At 39.9% G+C, this 18,093-nt stretch overlaps 1 protein-coding gene and 1 pseudogene across 1 annotated transcript in view; both read left to right on the top strand.

The window, feature by feature from the left end:
- The window catches only part of LOC138942468 (odorant receptor 22c-like), a 123,175-nt gene that overhangs the window by 18,285 nt on the left and 86,797 nt on the right, over window positions 1–18,093 (top strand). The gene's annotated exons all lie outside the window — the stretch shown is intronic.
- Window positions 1,877–8,481, top strand: LOC138942441 (E3 SUMO-protein ligase ZBED1-like; annotated as a pseudogene).

The raw sequence follows: 18,093 nt of genomic DNA, 5'->3' as shown, positions 1-18,093 counted from the left end.
TCTTGTCCGCGCGATATATATTCTGTGACGTTGCCGTCTCGCGCGTGTCCGCCGAGTCCCTCTCCGATCGCAAAGCGCGGCCTAAAGGGCCGCGCCAGTCGAAAAATTGCGAGAACCGTACCGTAGTCTCCAGAGAGGCGTTGTTAATCGAAATTTTGTTCGTTATTAACTTCGTTTGTTCTTTTTTTTGCCGTACGAGTATTTAATTTGGGAGCCTCATCGGAGGAGAAGGCGGGAGATCGAATTCCGACATCCTGAAGCATCTATTGAAGAACCGCAGCGACCTTTGAGGGGAGATGAGGTAGCATTTCGTCAATGAAAAACAAGCAGCGGAAGCATTTCAACGTCCCAACGGGATCAGAATCTGCACGTGTGATGCGCGACGCACGAAACAGCAAGCGAATCTTCGCGCAAGGACCTAGGACCATGCGAAGCCGCTCCCTGGGAAGATACTGCAGTGATGCGATCGCTGCAGGATGCAGCCCGCAGGAAAAAACAGCCTCAAAGGTCGTACTCGTGCTTCCGGCCAAGCCGTCCGATTTAGACCTCGCGACGACCCCACTGAGCGGGCCCCAGTATATCATTCGCGATAACGAGGGCGCGCGCACTCCCGATATGACCGTAAATGCGTCGCCCGCCGGTCACAGCGCATGATAACGCGTGATTGATCGCGATAATACGCATCCCGTGTGCGCAGCTCCGGCTGGCCTGAAGGTATCGATTCTGTATCACGACGATTCCAGGTCAGACTGGCGCGGGTCTGGGTATGATAGAGAGCGTGTCGAGAATTCTACGAGTTTTTGCGACAGAGTAGGAGTAACGGGCCGATTCTAAGCAATGGTCCTACGAGGGGAGGTGAGGAACGGGGGGGATTTCGGTGGCGAGGAGGAATGACGTCAGGCGGGCGGGGAATGCTTATCGCAGAAGCATAATCGGCACAGTGTATTACAAAGGCTGCGTTCAGAAACATCATCCGTGTGCATACGAGTGTCATTCTATCTTTGTTCAACTTTTGGTAAATAACAAAGATGGAACGACGCTCGTGTGCACACAGGTAATGTTTCTGAACGTAGCCAAAGGCGGGTGCCAATTGATACGGATGCTCGAATTTATAAACATTATAAACAAATAGTATCTCGCATTATTGCACGTGCGGCATTACTGAATTTAAAGATGATAGGCGAGCGCCGATGTCCGGCTGCTAGAATTCGCGTCGGGACATGTTTATTGGTGTATTTACAAAGGCGAGTGTTGATGCCTGAGCGAGCGTTGATAGAATTTTATATTAATATTAATATTAATTTTAAGGATAGGAAATATAGACTGTGCGTGGTGATGCAAGTTAGCCACCGATTGACACGGATGCTTGAATTTATACGCCTTATAAACAAATAGCGTTTCGCGCAATTGCATGTATAAACAAATATAAACAAATAGCATCTCGCACTACGTGCGGCATTACTGAATTAAAGATAATAAGACGAGCGCCGCTGTCCGGCTGCTAGAATTTGCGTCGGAACATGTTTATCGGTGTATTTACAAAGGCGAGTATCGATGTCTGAAATATAAAGCGAGCGTCGATGTCCGGTTGCTCAAATTTATAAATAATATAAACAAAATATAATCATCGTGGTGGACTCTTCATTTTTTTCCAGGAAGAGCCATTTATTGGAGTCGCTTGTCGAGACATGTTTCGTGACACTATAACGCGATAGATTAAAAATATATAATGAAGAACGAAGGGTGTCAAAAATTCAGTATGCGATTTGAAAGCTTGCGGTCTGTATCGGTTGAAAGAGGTACAGTGAGTACTTGTAATTTTTTTGTGTGCCAAGTGTTCGGTATAAAAGAAGATTCTGTCGTGATAATCAACAAAATGGAAAAAGATAATAATTTCGAACTAGTATTAGATGAATCGTCCGATGAAGATCACGCATTATCGGATGACAGTAATTACAAGAGCGATCTAAGCGAGGACCTTACGGAACGTGTTGATAAGATAGTGCCTCATTCGCAAATTATTGCGCTAAACGGACGTACAAAGTGTTGCGCTATATATTATTTCACAGGTGGTGCTTTTGCCGTATGTGGTTCGTGTATGATCGCTATATCAGACACTGATTTCGGATACATGTATGCTGTTCGGAAGTAATTGAGATATATGACGCGATAAGTGGCAGGTCCTGCTTCAATTGCAGACTTCCGATGTATCAGATCTTTTCATGCAATATGTGCCAAATTTGTACGCAGTAAAAAAAAAACATTGTCGTGAAAAGTGTGAAAAAACAAAAAAACAAAAAAAACATGGAACATCCCGAGCAGACTGAACACGACGATGTAACGATGCACCCCCCATCGTTACCCGGCACGTAGCCAGCCGGAAGTCTGCCGCCTGGCGAACACCAGCCGGGCAGTGGCAGAGGCGCCCAGCGCCCTTTTTAATACTTCAATCACCGCGGTTGTGATAAACAACCATACGGCCGTTATACGGCCGCCGTTACGCCGAAGACCGAGCATAGCCGAACGTTGTCGGAAGATCCCGAGCGTCACCCGCCGAAACGCCGCGTCGTTTCTCCCAGGGGAAGCGACGCGTTTACCGTAATTTACCCGCCGAAAACAACGCGTCGTTATCCCCACCCGGGGGCAAACGACGCAATTACCGATAGACGCTCGGGTATAAAAAGACAGCGTTTCGGCATCTCGGGACCAGAACGATTCCTGAATCCGCTCGAGCAGTACGCTCCGAGATACCAGAACCGATCCTGAAATTCGTAGCAACGACGGAACGTGAGGTTGACGTGTTCGCAGCCTCCGCCGAGCATGCTCGGTTTCCGCGCCGTCTCCGAACTCCTGACACAAATCCGACTAACTCGACGAGAGCGGAGTGTTCGCCGCTCTTCTAGACTACGATCTATCATCTATCATCCGACCGCTCCAGCCAACCGGACCGTGGGTTTGCGAGTTCGCTGCCCCGTCGAGTTTTCTCGACTCCGCCACGCTATCCTTAACTCCGCGAACGGCAGCAGGGACGGAGAGTTCTCCGCCCGATCGAGGGTACTCGATCTCCGCTCGCATCCCCCGACCACTGGGAACACGCGATTAATCCCGCGACCACGATCAAAACCATATTAATACTAGCGAATTATAATTATCGCGCCGAAATACCTATATATATCATCCAATATTTCATTCTATTCCGCGCGACGTCAAAATAAACACGGCCTTGCCGTATACGCGCCGACCGACCGCGCCCAATTTCTTGCGCGTCTCGCGCGCCGTCAAAATAAACACGGCCTTGCCGTACACGCGCCGACCGACCGCGCCCGATTTCTTGCGCGTTTCGCGTGCCGTCAAAATAAACACGGTTTTACGAATATTGTAAGCGGTTCGATATATCGAACATCGCGCACCGAATAATCAACGCGCATTATATCTAGCGCGTTGCACCATCTACCGCACGCTCACTATTGTAAATCGACCATTGCCGAAAGAGGCAAATAAAGACAATATCTAAATCTTTTCGTGTGTCTCACCTTTTCACGAGCCCTGATCCCGACCGAGCTTATCCACGCACTCGCGAAAAGTGACCCCGTTACAAGTATATACATGAATACAGTGCGCGTTCCGCCCCCCCCCCCCTCCTCCTTTAACCCAAATCAAATTTTAGTTTTAAATTAGAAATAGGTTTGGGTTAGGTTATATCTTCCGGAAGTGGAGTCCTCCACAGGGGGGACGGAACCCACTACATCCACGCATACACTTTCCCATTCACATAACAATTCTGGGCTGAACCTCGTTTTGCATTGTAAAGTATATGCATGGATACAGTGGGTTCCGCCCCCCCCCCTGCGGGGGGGCTCCACTTCCGGAAGATATAATCTAACCCAAACCTATTTCTTATTTAAAACAAAAATTTGGTGTGGATTACGTCGTATAACTTAAACCAAATTTTCGTTTCAAATCCAACTTAAACTTTAAATTAATCAAAAATTATAAGAGACCGCCGATTAAGTTATAAAAAAAAGTTATTCAGGATTAAATCCTTGACAACATATATCAAGGTCAACATGATTGGAGCTGGGTCCGTTATAGTAAATAATTACCGATAAGAAGTCACTTTAATTGTTTGTTTTGACTCTCGCGTCTCGCGGCTCTAACTGTCGTCGTTGTCGTCGCGCGGCGGCTGCTTATATACGGCAACCAAATGCAACCGATCTTTTCGAAAAGATCCAATCGCGCAAAAGCACGTCTCGATACCCGTTCTCGGCAGATATTATTGATAAACACCAAAAAACGATAAATATGCAAGCAGGCATGATCCTAACAGTTATCATGCTATGCCAAAAAGTCGCTAACACTTTAAATTCAACATTTGTAAAAAAGTTTCATAAGCGTCTCTATATCTTATTTTTTTAATGAAACAAAATTCATACTCAATTAATATTATATTGTGAAGATGAATGTGAAGATCTTTTTTTGAAGTCATATAGCACTCTTATTAATTTATAGATATATACTTTTTAAAAATCTGATAGATGCTATTATTATTTTAGTATGTTATGGTTATGTTGAAATGAGATTAAAATAATACCAATCTGAAATCTAAATGTGGACACACAATATCTTTAATAACATTTTTTTTCTGTGTATTTATGTATAGAGGTGTATGTATGTAGATGTATGTTGACTTATTAATTAAAAAACTTATCTATTATGATAATTCAATAGATTCAAGATCATTATTTGTAATAAAATGTCAATCATTCGGCATGTATTAGTCTGGAAATGGAAATTTTATACTAGGTGGCCCATTTTAATACATCCAGTCGAATATCTCAAAAACCAAGCCTGGAAAAAAAAAATGTTTCAGACAAAAGTTGTTTGGTTTAAAGGGGGCCATAAGATGGTATCATTGGTTTGACCTTGGAAAATCATTTGAAGGTCATGTGGAGGTCAACTTTAAATTCTTAAATGGAAACCCCCATTTTTTATTTAGTATTCTTGTAGCTGATATCGAGAGCAAGTAACTCGTTACCGTTACTCGTTACTAATTTTAAAAAGTAACTCGTTACCGTTACAGTTACTAAAAAGTAACGAGTCGTTACAATTTCCGTTACTTTTTTACAATACAAACTAATAAATTATTTTGCATAAGAAAAACTTTTAAAAAATTGTAAGCAAGATTTCATTCAAGGTTTATTACAAAATAAATGATTAAATTTTATCGAAAGTCTTTATTAATTTTTAATAAAATTTGTTGCTCCATAGTATCATCATTTAAATGTGGTGTTAATACAGAGCCACCGATGCTAAACATTCTTTCTACAGATGCACTGCTTGGTAGAGCTGTATTATATTTAATAAAAAGTTTTTTAAGTTTTGAATAGTCGTTTAACATTTCTATATTACAATTATTTGATTTTAAAAACCGTTGCAATTCTTCTTGTTCAGATTAATTTTGCACCGTTTTTTGCTCAAAAATGAAAAAATCATCGTGATCGTCAGATTTTCCAGCTTTTGAAGAATTTTCAGTTGATCGGATTCCCAATAAATCCTCCAAGTAATTTTCAGCACGTTTTCTTTTTTCTCCGGTTAACCAGTTTAACTTAAATTTTGGATGTAAACATGCTGCTATTATTAATTCTTTTGTTTCAAATATTGTAAGAAATCTAAAATCAAATATAGTAAATTAAGCGACATTGTTTGTTTTATTGAAATTAATACTTTTGAATCAATAGTTTAAAATAAAATAATATTTTTCAATAAAATCCTTATTTAAAATTAAATAACATATGTATTAATCAAATTAATAAGTTACCTTTTATTTAAACCTTGCTGAATAGCTTCAACTAATGAATGGCAATCTATCAGGGTTGGGAAGTAACGCGTTACTTGTAACGCCGTTACCGTTACAGTTACTTTTTTTCGGTAACTGTAACGGTAACGGCGTTACAAATTTTATTTGTAACGGAAAAAGTAACTTCGTTACATTTTTCGGTAACGAGTAACGAATTTAACAGTTACTTTTATCGTTACTTTTTTCAAATTTTTTGATTTATTTAAGATATTATTCTTGCTATTGTGCGTGATAAAATTTTTATCTTAACCGTAAAGCCGTAAGCAAATCGACCAATTAGCATTCTTATTATGTTGTAAAAATGCTTGAATGTGATTGATCAACTTATGGCTCTTGCAGACCAGTGCGATGACGCGACGCGCGATATCCAATGAGAGCTTTATCTTTTCGGAAAAGCAGAGCTCTCATTGGATATCGCACGTCGCATCATCGCGCTGATCTGCAAGAGCCATTACTCACAGATATATAAACGCGCTATTGGATTTGGATGTATGTACAAGAAGCAGTTGTGAGTCGTAAACACGGTTAAGGTTATACTATCGATAAAGAGAATTTCAGTGAAAAGTGAAATCAAAGTGAAATCAAATCCCGATCTTTTGAGATTAGAAATCGAGGTATTAAAGAATTACGTTTTAATACTTGTGAAGTGATATTTATTATAATATGAGAAGAATCTTGTCTTTATCATACAAGCACGTGCTCGTGTAATATATAAATATATTCAGCTCGCCGGCATTATATTTGTTTTCCACGTGGCATACGTCCTCCGTATATTAAGTCTCAAAAAGATTTGTTTTGATCTGAATAATCAGTAATGGAAGAAGCAAATATGTCTCAACCTTTAAAGGAAGTAAACGTGGAATGTGAAATGCCATGGCCAGTATATTCCAAAATTTTCGATTTTCGACCGAATCTCAGCAACGAAAAAATTTTGCTTTTGCGTGTAAATTTTGCATAGGTGGAAAAATTATTCATGCAAATAAAAGCTCTGCAGCAAATTTGAAGAAACACTTAAATGTAAGTATTATTTATTTATTTAATAAAAATAATAGTTCTATGGAAAAATATATATGTATATATGTATATGTCTTTTTAGAGGTTAAAACATTATTTTCATATGTCTCAAATATTTATACTATTATAAAATTTCTTTATTTTCTTTTTTGTGTTAAAATTGGAATTATAATCTAGAATACTAATATATGTATAGAATAAAGCAAAATATTAATATTAAACATAATTACTAAACATTAATTACAGTTATAATAATAAAAAATAAAATGTATATAATATATATAACAAAATTGAATATATTATAATATTATATAATAAAAAATAAATAATAAGAAAACTAGAAAGACAAAAATATTTTTTTTACAATTTTTTTTTATAATAAATTTCTAGATTTGCAAGAAATCCATACAATATCACAAAACATTGTACTTTGAATCAAACATGCAACATAAAACAGTACGAATAGAAAAAAATATGACATTTTACATGAGTCAACAATGATGGTTTAATTTTAGTTACATTTATGCTTTTGTTAAGATAACTTTTAATTGTTTGAATTACAAAAGCACATATCTCTCTCTCAGAGTTTTCATCTTTTAATATTTATGTATATATTAATGCATCAATAACTTTTGCAATCTGTTTCAGTTTTTTATTTTCTCCTTTAAAATTTTTATGGTTATTTTTTTCTTAAATATATTCTTATTTTCTTCTGCTTTCTTTCATCAATCAAATCTATATTTTCTTATACAACTTATGAAATAAATTATATTGTGTGTATTTATGAAATTTATTATTATGCGTGTATTTTATATTTTATATCAAAATTAATTTTTTGTTATTTAATACTAATACTTTAATATATACAAATATATGTTAAATTAATAGGCAAAACATCCATACAAATTAAAAGATTTAGAAAAAGCAAAAGTAGAACTGGCAATAACTAAAAGACGTAATGAAGATGTCCTAGAAAATCCAGTTAAAAAAAGACAACAAATTTTAGAAAGATGGGGTTCTGGAAATGTCGCAGTTACTCAAAAAATGTTAGATGCTGATATACTACGTTTTATTATTGAAGATATCCAACCTCTATCAGTTGTAGATAATTCAGCGTTTATCAATTTGGTTAGAATTGGAATATCTTCATCTATACGAATAATGTGTAGAAAAACTTTAAAAACAAAACTTAGTCAAGTATATCTTGAAATGAAAATTGCTCTTGAAAATAAATTAAGTCAAATTGAAATAGTTTCAACTACAGCAGATTTGTGGAGCAAGGCGAAAAGGTTATTAAATTTTTTAGTAACATTTTAATTTTTTTTTATATATTAAATATGTTTCTTGTCTTTCAATATTTTGTTAATTTTGAACTAAATTTTTTTATTTCTTTTTTTAGAAGTTACTTAGGTGTAACGGTTCATTGGATCGATCCTGAAACATTAAAGAGAAAATCTGCTGCAGTGGCTTGTCGTAGAATAAAAGGAAAACATACGTATGATATTTTAGCTAAAGCAATTAATTCCGTATTTATAGAATATCATATCCAAAATAAGATATGCTGCACGACAACCGATAATGGATCAAATTTCGTGAAAGCATTTCGGTAATCTAAAGTTTTATACAAATTTATATATCAAGGCTTTAAATGTTTAAATATAATAATATAAACAAACAAGAATAAAGATAATGAAACTTAAATTCGCGAGGTATACATAAATGATCGATCTTCCCACATAAATAAAATTATCTCATAATCTTTGAGAGACATTTACATACACTTTCTTACGTGTGGCTCTCATTAGCTTTTGGCCATTTTCTGTTTATGTATTATAAAGTTTTATGATATTTTACTAGTGATATTTACTAGGAGTTTTACGATACTTTTAGAGCCTTTTTTGTATTATAAATATATATTTTTTATATTATTTTTTTAAATAGAAAGAGAGAGGTGGAGAGAGAGAGAGAGAGATAGAGAGAGAGAGAGAGAGAGATTTCAACAATCCTACCATTCAATCTTTATATATTTTAATATAATTTGCTCACACACACGTTTAATTCTGCTAGATTTATGGTACATCACCTAATGCCAATGATACGAAGAATTATGACTGTTAAATAACATGATAATACAACAATAAAAATTACAACACATCTTTATATACATATATATATATATATAGGGTGACCAGTAATGACCGCCCACTAAGTACATAGTCTTATTCCTTATTAAAAACTGAGACGAAAAGTCCTGAGCCATTTTTTTATAACGCTTAATAAAAAAGTTATTATTGAGTAAAGTCTGGCCAATTAGCGCCGACCTTTAGCCGGGCACACGTCGGTGAGCCGCGCGCCTGCTAGTATGCGGCGGCACACACTTCACGGCGCGCGGCTCACCGACGTGCGCCCGGCTAAAGGTCGGCGCTGATTGGCCAAACTTTACTTAATAACAACTTTTCTATTAAGCGTTATAAAAAAAAAAATGGCTCAGGACATTTCGTCTCAGTTTTTGGTAAGGAATAACACTATGTATTTAGTGGGCGATCATTACGAGTCACCCTGTATATCAAGATATATAAATAAAGATATGAATAGATATAAATATATTACGAGAACAATTATATTATCATAGCATTTTTAATAACAATATATTCAACTTTTTTAGCAGTGCGATGAAAATACGGTAACCGCGCGGAGGTATCAAATATGCGTAAATATACAGGGTGATTCAAAACAATCTTCTGTCCTTACAATGTCATATACTTGACACTATTCTAAGACGATTTTTCCTTTGCCAAAATTTTTTCCGAGGCTTAGTTTTTAAATTATAAGCCAAAATAGTTAACGAATTACGGGCCGCATACGCGAGGCAGGCAGGGGCGGCGCAACTCACCGTCCGATCCTGGTGATTATGTGAGGCGCTCGCTGCGATCAACTGTTAGCTACATGCGATGGAGTATATGTGTGAGAGAGAACGTATATGCGTATACACACACATACACATACACATTCTCTCTCTCTCTCTCTCTCTCTCTCTCTCTCTCTCTCTCTCTCTTTTTTTTTTACACCATCGCATATAGCAAACAGCTGATCGCACACACGCACTCTCTCTCTCTCTCTCTCTCTCTCTCTCTCTCTCACTGATTCTTACCTTTTATGTACTAATTCGTTGTCTCATACGACTCAATAAGTAATACTTCCGTGTAACACAATGAGTAACTAACAAACTTTTTTTCACTCACAAATTGTACCACTTATCGAACTTTTACGAATTAATCCACGCACTTTATCGATAAATTGAATTTATTAACGATTATAACGGTTAATCACAATCTACCGATTACTACCGATTAATTATTAAAATAACTCGAAGAAAGAAACGCGTTATTCGATGCGTAGACTGCGCGACGACAACAAGCAAGTTATGTCGGTACTAGCGTTGCCGGCTGCCGACTGCCGAACGACTGAATGTATCACATTACGCGTGATCGACGCGGACGCTATCATGTGTCCTGTGATCGGCTAAAGCCTCCGACATTGTAAATACGATACTTTCGAAAACATGAAACTATAAAATATGAAAATATAATGACGTATAATAACATCGTTTTTTTAAATAAATTTAGTTTATCGATGCGTGGATTAATTCGTAAAAGTTCGATAAGTGGTACAATTTGTGAGTGAAAAAAAATTTGCTAGTTACTCGTTGTATCATACGGAAATATTATTTATTGAGTCGTACGAGCACAACGAATCTCTACATACAAGGTAAGAGTCAGTGAGTGAGTGAGTGAGTGAGTGAGTGAGAGAGAGAGAGAGAGAATGTGTATGTGTGTGAATACGCATATACGTTCTCTCTCACACATACACTCCATCGCATGTAGCAAACAGTTGATCGCAGCGAGCGCCTCACATAATCACCAGCATCGGACGGTGAGTTGCGCCGCCCCTGCCTACCTCGAGTACGCGGCCCGTAATTCGTTAACTATTTCGGCTTATAATTTAAAAACTAAGCCTCGAAAAAAATTTTGGCAAAGGAAAAATCGTCTTAGAATAGTGTCAAGTATATGACATTGTAAGGACAGAAGGTTGTTTTGAATCACCCTGTATATCGCTATGTAGAAGCGGCGAAAAGAAACCATTCGAAAAATTACATTCATAGAAATCGCAAAGTAATGAAAGCTTAAATATCTATACCAATAAATAAAAATTTTACTGTTTTGTTTAAATATCTATGTTTAAATATCAATATTTAAACGTATATGTAAAGAAGGTATAAAAAATCGAAAATAAAACTAATACTTTTATTGCAAAGGTAATAAAAAGGGGGAAAATAATTTTTAAATATTTTATTTGCTTTATATTTATCGCATTTTTCAAATGCGTATGAGCATACGATAGATTTAAATAAATAAAAAAAAGAATCTCGACAAACTGCAAATCCGAACTCTGATCTACGGCGTGAGAAACTGAACGCTTTCCATTTAACCACTTCATATCGTTAGAAATGAGATCAATTTAATCGTTACTTATTTTACACTTTTATTGCAAAGGTAATAAAAAGGGGGAAAATAATTTTTAATACAGATATATGTTGTACATTACGTAGAAGAGAAAATGCATTTTATTGTACGTAACATTTAACGAAGATAACAAAAATGTTATACAAAATAAGTTATTTTATACGTACAAGAATTATCTTAGAAAAATTATTTTGTTTTCTAGAATCGTCTTATCGAGATTTATTTTAATAATACATTTATATGCGGGACGTATTAGTGAATTTACAATTATGGACGTAGCACGGACTCACACCAAACGGTGGTTTACCATGCCATCGAAAGTGGACGTGGCTATGTAGTTCCAAGCGGCTGTAAAATTCTCGCGACTCTGTACGATAAGAAGCGTTACGTCCTACACTATCGCAAACTGCAGCAAGTGCACGCGTCACGGGCTTCGCGTCGCAAAAATACATCGCGTATTGCAATTCGCTCAATCCGCATAGCTCTGCGATTACATCGAACTCAACACCCGGTTTAGAACGCGCGCGACAAACGATTTCAAGAAAAATTTACAAATTGATGAACAACGCTGTATTCGGTAAAACTATGGAAAACATGCGCAATCACGTCGATGTAAAATTATTAACAAAGTGGGACGGATGATACGGCGCGGAGGCAATGATCGTGAAACCAAATTTTCACAGTAAGAGCGTCTTTTCGGAAAATTTGGTCGCTGTCAAATTGCGCAAACTCGAGGTGAAATTCAATAAACCGATTTACGTCGGTATGTGCATCCTCGACATTCCTAAAACGTGTTTGTGCAAATTTCATCATGAATACATGGTACCGTTATATCGAGAGAAATGTAAACTCATGTACACCAATACAGACAGTTTGATTTATCATGTCGAGTGCGAGGATGTGTATGAGAATATGAAACGCGATATCACTAGATTCGACGCGAGCGATTATCCGGCTAAAACGCGTACGGTATACCACTCAAAAACAAGAAAGTGCCGGGCTTGATGAAGGACAAGAATAACGGTGCGATCATGACTGAATTCGTCGGGCTTAGAGCAAAAATGTACGTTGCGAGTAGATACTAAAAAGGATACAAAAAGGTTAAAGGCGACAAGAATAACGTCGTAGCGAGAACGTTCGATGATTACACGCGGTGTCTGCGCGATGAAATTGAAATGACTCAATAACAGTCCTGCATAAGATCAAAATTGCACGAAGTGTACACGATCAGCGAGACGAAAATCGCCCTGAGTCCGTACGAGCGATATATCGTACCTGATTCGACCGACACGCTACCGTGGGAACATTACCGGATATCCTTATAATGTAATGTAATGTAATGTAATGTAATGTAATGTAATGTAATGTAATGTAATATAATGTATGTATGTATGTACATATGTATGTATGTATGTATGTATATATGTATGTATGTATGTATGTATGTATGTATGTATGTATGAGAAAAACAAAAGAAATATAATTCTATTGTAACGGGGTTACTTTTCGCGAATGCGTGGATGAGCTCGGTCGGGATCAGGGCTCGTGAAAAGGTGAGTCACACGAAAAGATTTAGTTAACAGATATCGTCTTTATTTCCCTCGTTCGGCAATGGTCGATTTACAATAGTTAACGCGCGGCGAATGATGCAATGCGCTAGATGCAATGCGCGTTTGTGATTCGGGGCGCTATGTTCGATATATCGAACCGCTTATAATATTCGTAAAACCGTGTTTATTTTGACGGCACGCGAAACGCGCAAGAAATCGGGCGCGGTCGGTCGGCGCGTGTACGGCAAGGCCGTGTTTATTTTGACGGCGCGCGAGACGCGCAAGAAATTGGGTGCGGTCGGTCGGCGCGTGTACGGCAAGGCCGTGTTTATTTTGACGGCGCGCGGAATATAATGGAATATTAGGTGACACAGGTATTTCGGCGCGGTGATTATAATTCGCAAGTATTAAAATAGTGTTGATCGTTGTCGTGGGATTTATCGCGTATTCCCAGTGGTAGGGGAATGCGATCGGAGATCGAGTACCCTCGACCGGGCGGAAAACTCTCCGTCCCTGCTTCCGTTCGCGGAGTTGCGGATAGCGCGGCGGAGTCGAGAAAACTCGACGGGACAGCGAACTCGCAAACCCACGGTCCGGCTGGCTGGAGTGGTCGGATGATAGACCGTAATCTAGGAGAGCGGCGAACACTCCGCTCTCGTCGAGTTAGTCGAATTTGTGTCAGGAGTTCGGAGACTGCACGGAAACCGAGAATGCTCGGCGGAGGCTGCGAACACGTCAACCTCACGTTCCGTCGTTGCTGCGAATTTCAGGATCGGTTCTGGTATCTCGGAGCGTACTGCTCGAGCGGATTCAGGAATCGTTCTGGTCCTGAGCTGCCGAAACGCTGTCTTTTATACCCGAGCGTCTATCGGTAATTGCGTCGTTCGCCCCCGGGTGGGGATAACGACGCGTTATTTTCGGGGGTAATTACGGTAAACGCGTCGCTTCCCCTGGGCGAAACGACGCGGCGTTTCGGCGGGTGACGCTCGGGATCTTCCAGCAGCGTTCGGTTGTGCTCGGGTTTCGGCGTAACGGCGGCCGCATAACGGCCGTATGGTTGTTTATCACAACCGCGGTGATTGAAGTATTAAAAAGGGCGCTGGGCGCCTCTGCCACTGCCCGGCTGGTATTCGCCGGGCGGCAGACTTCCGGCTGGCTACGTGCCGGGTAACGATGGGGAGTGCATCGTTACACTATCTTTCTTTTATATTTTATATTTTATATGCTGTATACATCTTACATGTTCGTTTTATATTTTTACATATTTTAAATACTTTATATGTATTTCATATTTTGCATATGTTAAGAATAAAATACAGGTTGTACGAATTAAACCACATTGTCCTTGTGTATCCAAGAGTGGTGCGATCCATCGAATCCCAACCATTTGACGTAAACCTCGTCATCCCATCTGCGCAGTACTTTCTCCACGAGATACATGTCCGGATAAATCGCGCGACTCAACTCGTACTAGTAGAACGCTCCAGCGACAGATTTTTTGCGATAGTTCTCCAGTAGATAAGTTACGGGATTAGTACGCTGCACTTTAACGATCTTAAACACCTCAGTTCAATTTGGCGTGTAACCTTTCTCGAAGATCGTCTTGTACTCGCTAACGCGTACCGAGTCACCTACTTTGTACTTTGTCGGACCCGCGATCTTTATCGCGCTGCACAAAGTAACCAATCTTTCGGCGATCGCAGCGGTAACGTCGACGGGTCGCATACCGATCGTTTGATGCTTGCGCGTGTTGTATGTAATCCGATACGAGTCGCGGCAAAACGTTGACCCACTTGTAAGTTCCGTTGAGCGTAAACATCTTCTACATGTCGTTCTTTAACGTGCAATTGAATCGTTCGACGACCGATTCCTTCAACACCGAATACGTGGAATAATGATCGATGCCGTGTTTCCTCACGAGACGTTGCACGTCAACGTTGTAAAATTCCTTCCCTATATCGGTTTGCATATTTTTCGGACGCCTTTCGCTATCTCGAATTATTTCTGCAATAGCGTCAGCCATCTCGCTTCCGCCTTTACTCTTGAGCGGTACGGTCTACGCGTACTTGCTCAACACATCGATGACGGTGAGTATGTAGTGGTAACCTCTGTTGAAACGCGAGTACGGACGCATCTCGACGATGTCAGCCTGCCACAGGTCGTTGTAACCCCGCATTATGACGCGTCTTCGGGAAAAATTTCTTCTCGCCGGAGCATGCAGTTCCTCGACAAGTCATAATTACATTATGATTTATATCTCTAACTTTTTTTAACCATTCAATAACTGTTTATTCCCGTTCATTGTTATTCAATAGTGGTTCTTTGTCATCCGTCATTTGTTCGATAGCCGTTCGTAGCCATTCCTGACCCGTTCGGCAGCCGTTTCTGATTCGTTCCTAAGCCATTAGATAACCGTCCGACAGCAGTTCCCTAACCGTTCGTCCGTTCGTCAGCCGTTCGCAGGTGTTCGTGAACCGTCCGTAGCCGTCCGTGAACTGTTTGTTGTCGTCCATTGTCGTTCGTTGGCGTTTCGTTGACATTTCGTCGTCGTTTCGTTGTCGTCCGTTGATGTTCGTTGGCATTTCATTGGTGTTTGTTGACATTTCGTCGTCATTCGTTGGCGTTTCGTTGACGTTTTGTCATCGTTTTGTTGTCGTTTGTTGACGTTTTGTTAGCGTTTCGTTGTCGTTCGTTAGTGTTTCGTTGGTGTTCGTTGACGTTTCGTCGTCATTTCGTTCACGTTTGTTGACGTTTTGTTGGCGTTTCATTAGCGTTTGTTACTCGTTTCTAATCTAGCGATATTCGCACGCCGAAGCTCGTTTATCACAGTCTGTAATACTCGCACCTCTTTCTTGAAGGCAAGCTTCGTCTGATTCTTTCAATTGATTTCTCAACCTTTTAACGCACTGATCCACAGTTTGTTGACGGCGTCGATATCAGTCTCAGATTGCGCTACACGGCGAATTTTGCGCGATCTCGCGTCGAAATCCGTAACGGTGCGACACAGAGCGTTATCGTGTAAATTTCTCATTAATCCGCTCCATCGATGGTATGAAATGGCGTTCGTCACGTCTCTGTTCTGCTCGGATATCCTAAATTTGTTGATATGCATCATCGATGCGATCAATGCCGGCTTCGCAAAGTTCTTCGATGATCGATAGGATCTCGTTGTCGTTGCCGTTGTGGTCCACTTGGTACGAAACGTCGAGCAATCGTTAACGATCCATCAGCTCGTTGGGATCGTCTCAGTGCACGTAGTCGATCTTGTTGTCGGTTAGCGTCATCGCGCAAGGCGCGAATAATCCCTATCCAGATTTTGTTCTCTTGAGTTCGATCGAAATCAACTTTGCGATTATTTCTTTGTACTTGTATCTCTTGTTGCCCATTAATCGATTCTGCGCATCGTGATTGTGCGTTCGTCGTCAACAGCATGCTTTTGTATGTTTGCTTATCATTCTCTGTGTAGATGACGTCATCGGGGAATTTCTTGAAGATCAACTCGTAAAGACCAGGTGTACCGGTATATCGTTCACCGTCGATAATTATGTTATCCGTGTTGTCCACGTCAAAACGTTTATTGCCGAACATCATTCCATCGTTGTCGAAATAAACACCGTACATCGGTGTCAATACAGCACTCTTGATCGTCGCTCAAGACAGGCCAGATGTACCTTTGACTCAGTGAATCTAACTGATCTTGCAACGTTTCTCGACCCTCCAACGTTTGTAACTGATTTCGGACGGATGTCACGAGCGAGTCGTCAATGGTTTCGAAAACATCCTCGTTTGCGAATAATTCAGACATCGTAGGTTTTACGGTTCTCATTGATGCGGACAATGTAGAGGTTATTGGCGGTACATTCAGTGGAGCGTCCGATCGTTTCGATGTATGCGGTGCCGGTGAGCGATCCGACCTAACGTTGGATCATTTTCTTTTTTTCGGTGTCGCATCATCCTCCTCGCGCTTCAGGATGGATAATGGCTTCGATCCCCACATCGGCGTTACTCCTCGGCTCATTTTTCACCGCAATCGAGCTAGAGTTGTCGACGATCTTTTGTAGCGGCTCGATAAGAGGTCTAAAGCGCCTGTCCAACACGATATCTTCCTCGATCTTACCAGTCTTCAAAGCGCGATGTTTCTTGCGAATCGATTCGCTAGTTTTCACAATTGTTCTCGCAATCTTCTCGCGCTCGCGAATATCCTTGCTCTTATCGATCGCAGTCATCGTGAAAAAGCAAAATGTCGATTTCTCTCTCTTACGTTTCACCCCGACAAAGTATTGGCAACGACTAATCGTTTTGCTGTATCGCGAACAAGTTAAATCCTTTTCTGTATCGACCATCGTTGAGCGAGCTGTCCCTGTCTATCACTACGAATCCGTACTTGCGCTACCAACAATCGCGACACAACGCGCAAAATTCATCGTATGGCATATCGGTATTCACGTGATCGTTGTACACGTGTTTCAAGTTGTTCCATCCTGTTTAAACAGGATCAGCAGTTGTCGCGTATAAAATGTTTAGGTATTTTCGCATACGTCTGACAGAGATAAAAGCAATCAACACTCGAATGCCGGCCCATTGAGAAGTACTCTCTCACAGTATCTTGCTTATTGCATGCCACGTCATCAAACACAAAAATCGAGTTTGGACGCGTCTCGTTCGGCGGAATGACGTCACTGTTGTTGGAGAACGTGAAGTAGCCGATTTCGTCGATCGATGTCAACAAATTCTCCAGATATCGATATTTCGGCTGTTGCAACGACTTCGAGTACACGTACACATTTTCGAAACGTACACCGTGCGGACTTTCCAGCAGGCTTGTCAGAACATTGGTTTTACCGCAATTTAATGTGCCGCAAAGTAGTCGGTAGCATCGTACCATGTTTGCGCATCTCCGCGTTGCCCCCCATCGATCGTAATCTGTCATCGCAATTCGTCATGCGTATCGCCAAAGATTGTTGCACGAATCTCATTTTCACACTGTCGACTGAAGAATGCTGGATCGAACCTATTTATAGGTGTGCGGAACCGCGAATTGCTCAGTAACAAAAATGTTCGTCCTACTATCAAGACCTTCCCATATTTGCGGTTTAAGCGCCAAATAGTTACAATTTGTGCCGAAAGTCGTTCTGCTGCGAACGTGCAG

This window comes from Polyergus mexicanus, unplaced genomic scaffold, assembly GCF_030449975.1.
Source record: "Polyergus mexicanus isolate NDT 795.1 unplaced genomic scaffold, iyPolMexi1.0 SCAF_22, whole genome shotgun sequence".
NCBI classification, from domain to species: domain Eukaryota; kingdom Metazoa; phylum Arthropoda; class Insecta; order Hymenoptera; family Formicidae; genus Polyergus; species Polyergus mexicanus.
The sequence above is the reverse complement of the archived record's forward strand: the minus strand, read 5'-3'. Positions and strand labels throughout refer to the sequence as shown.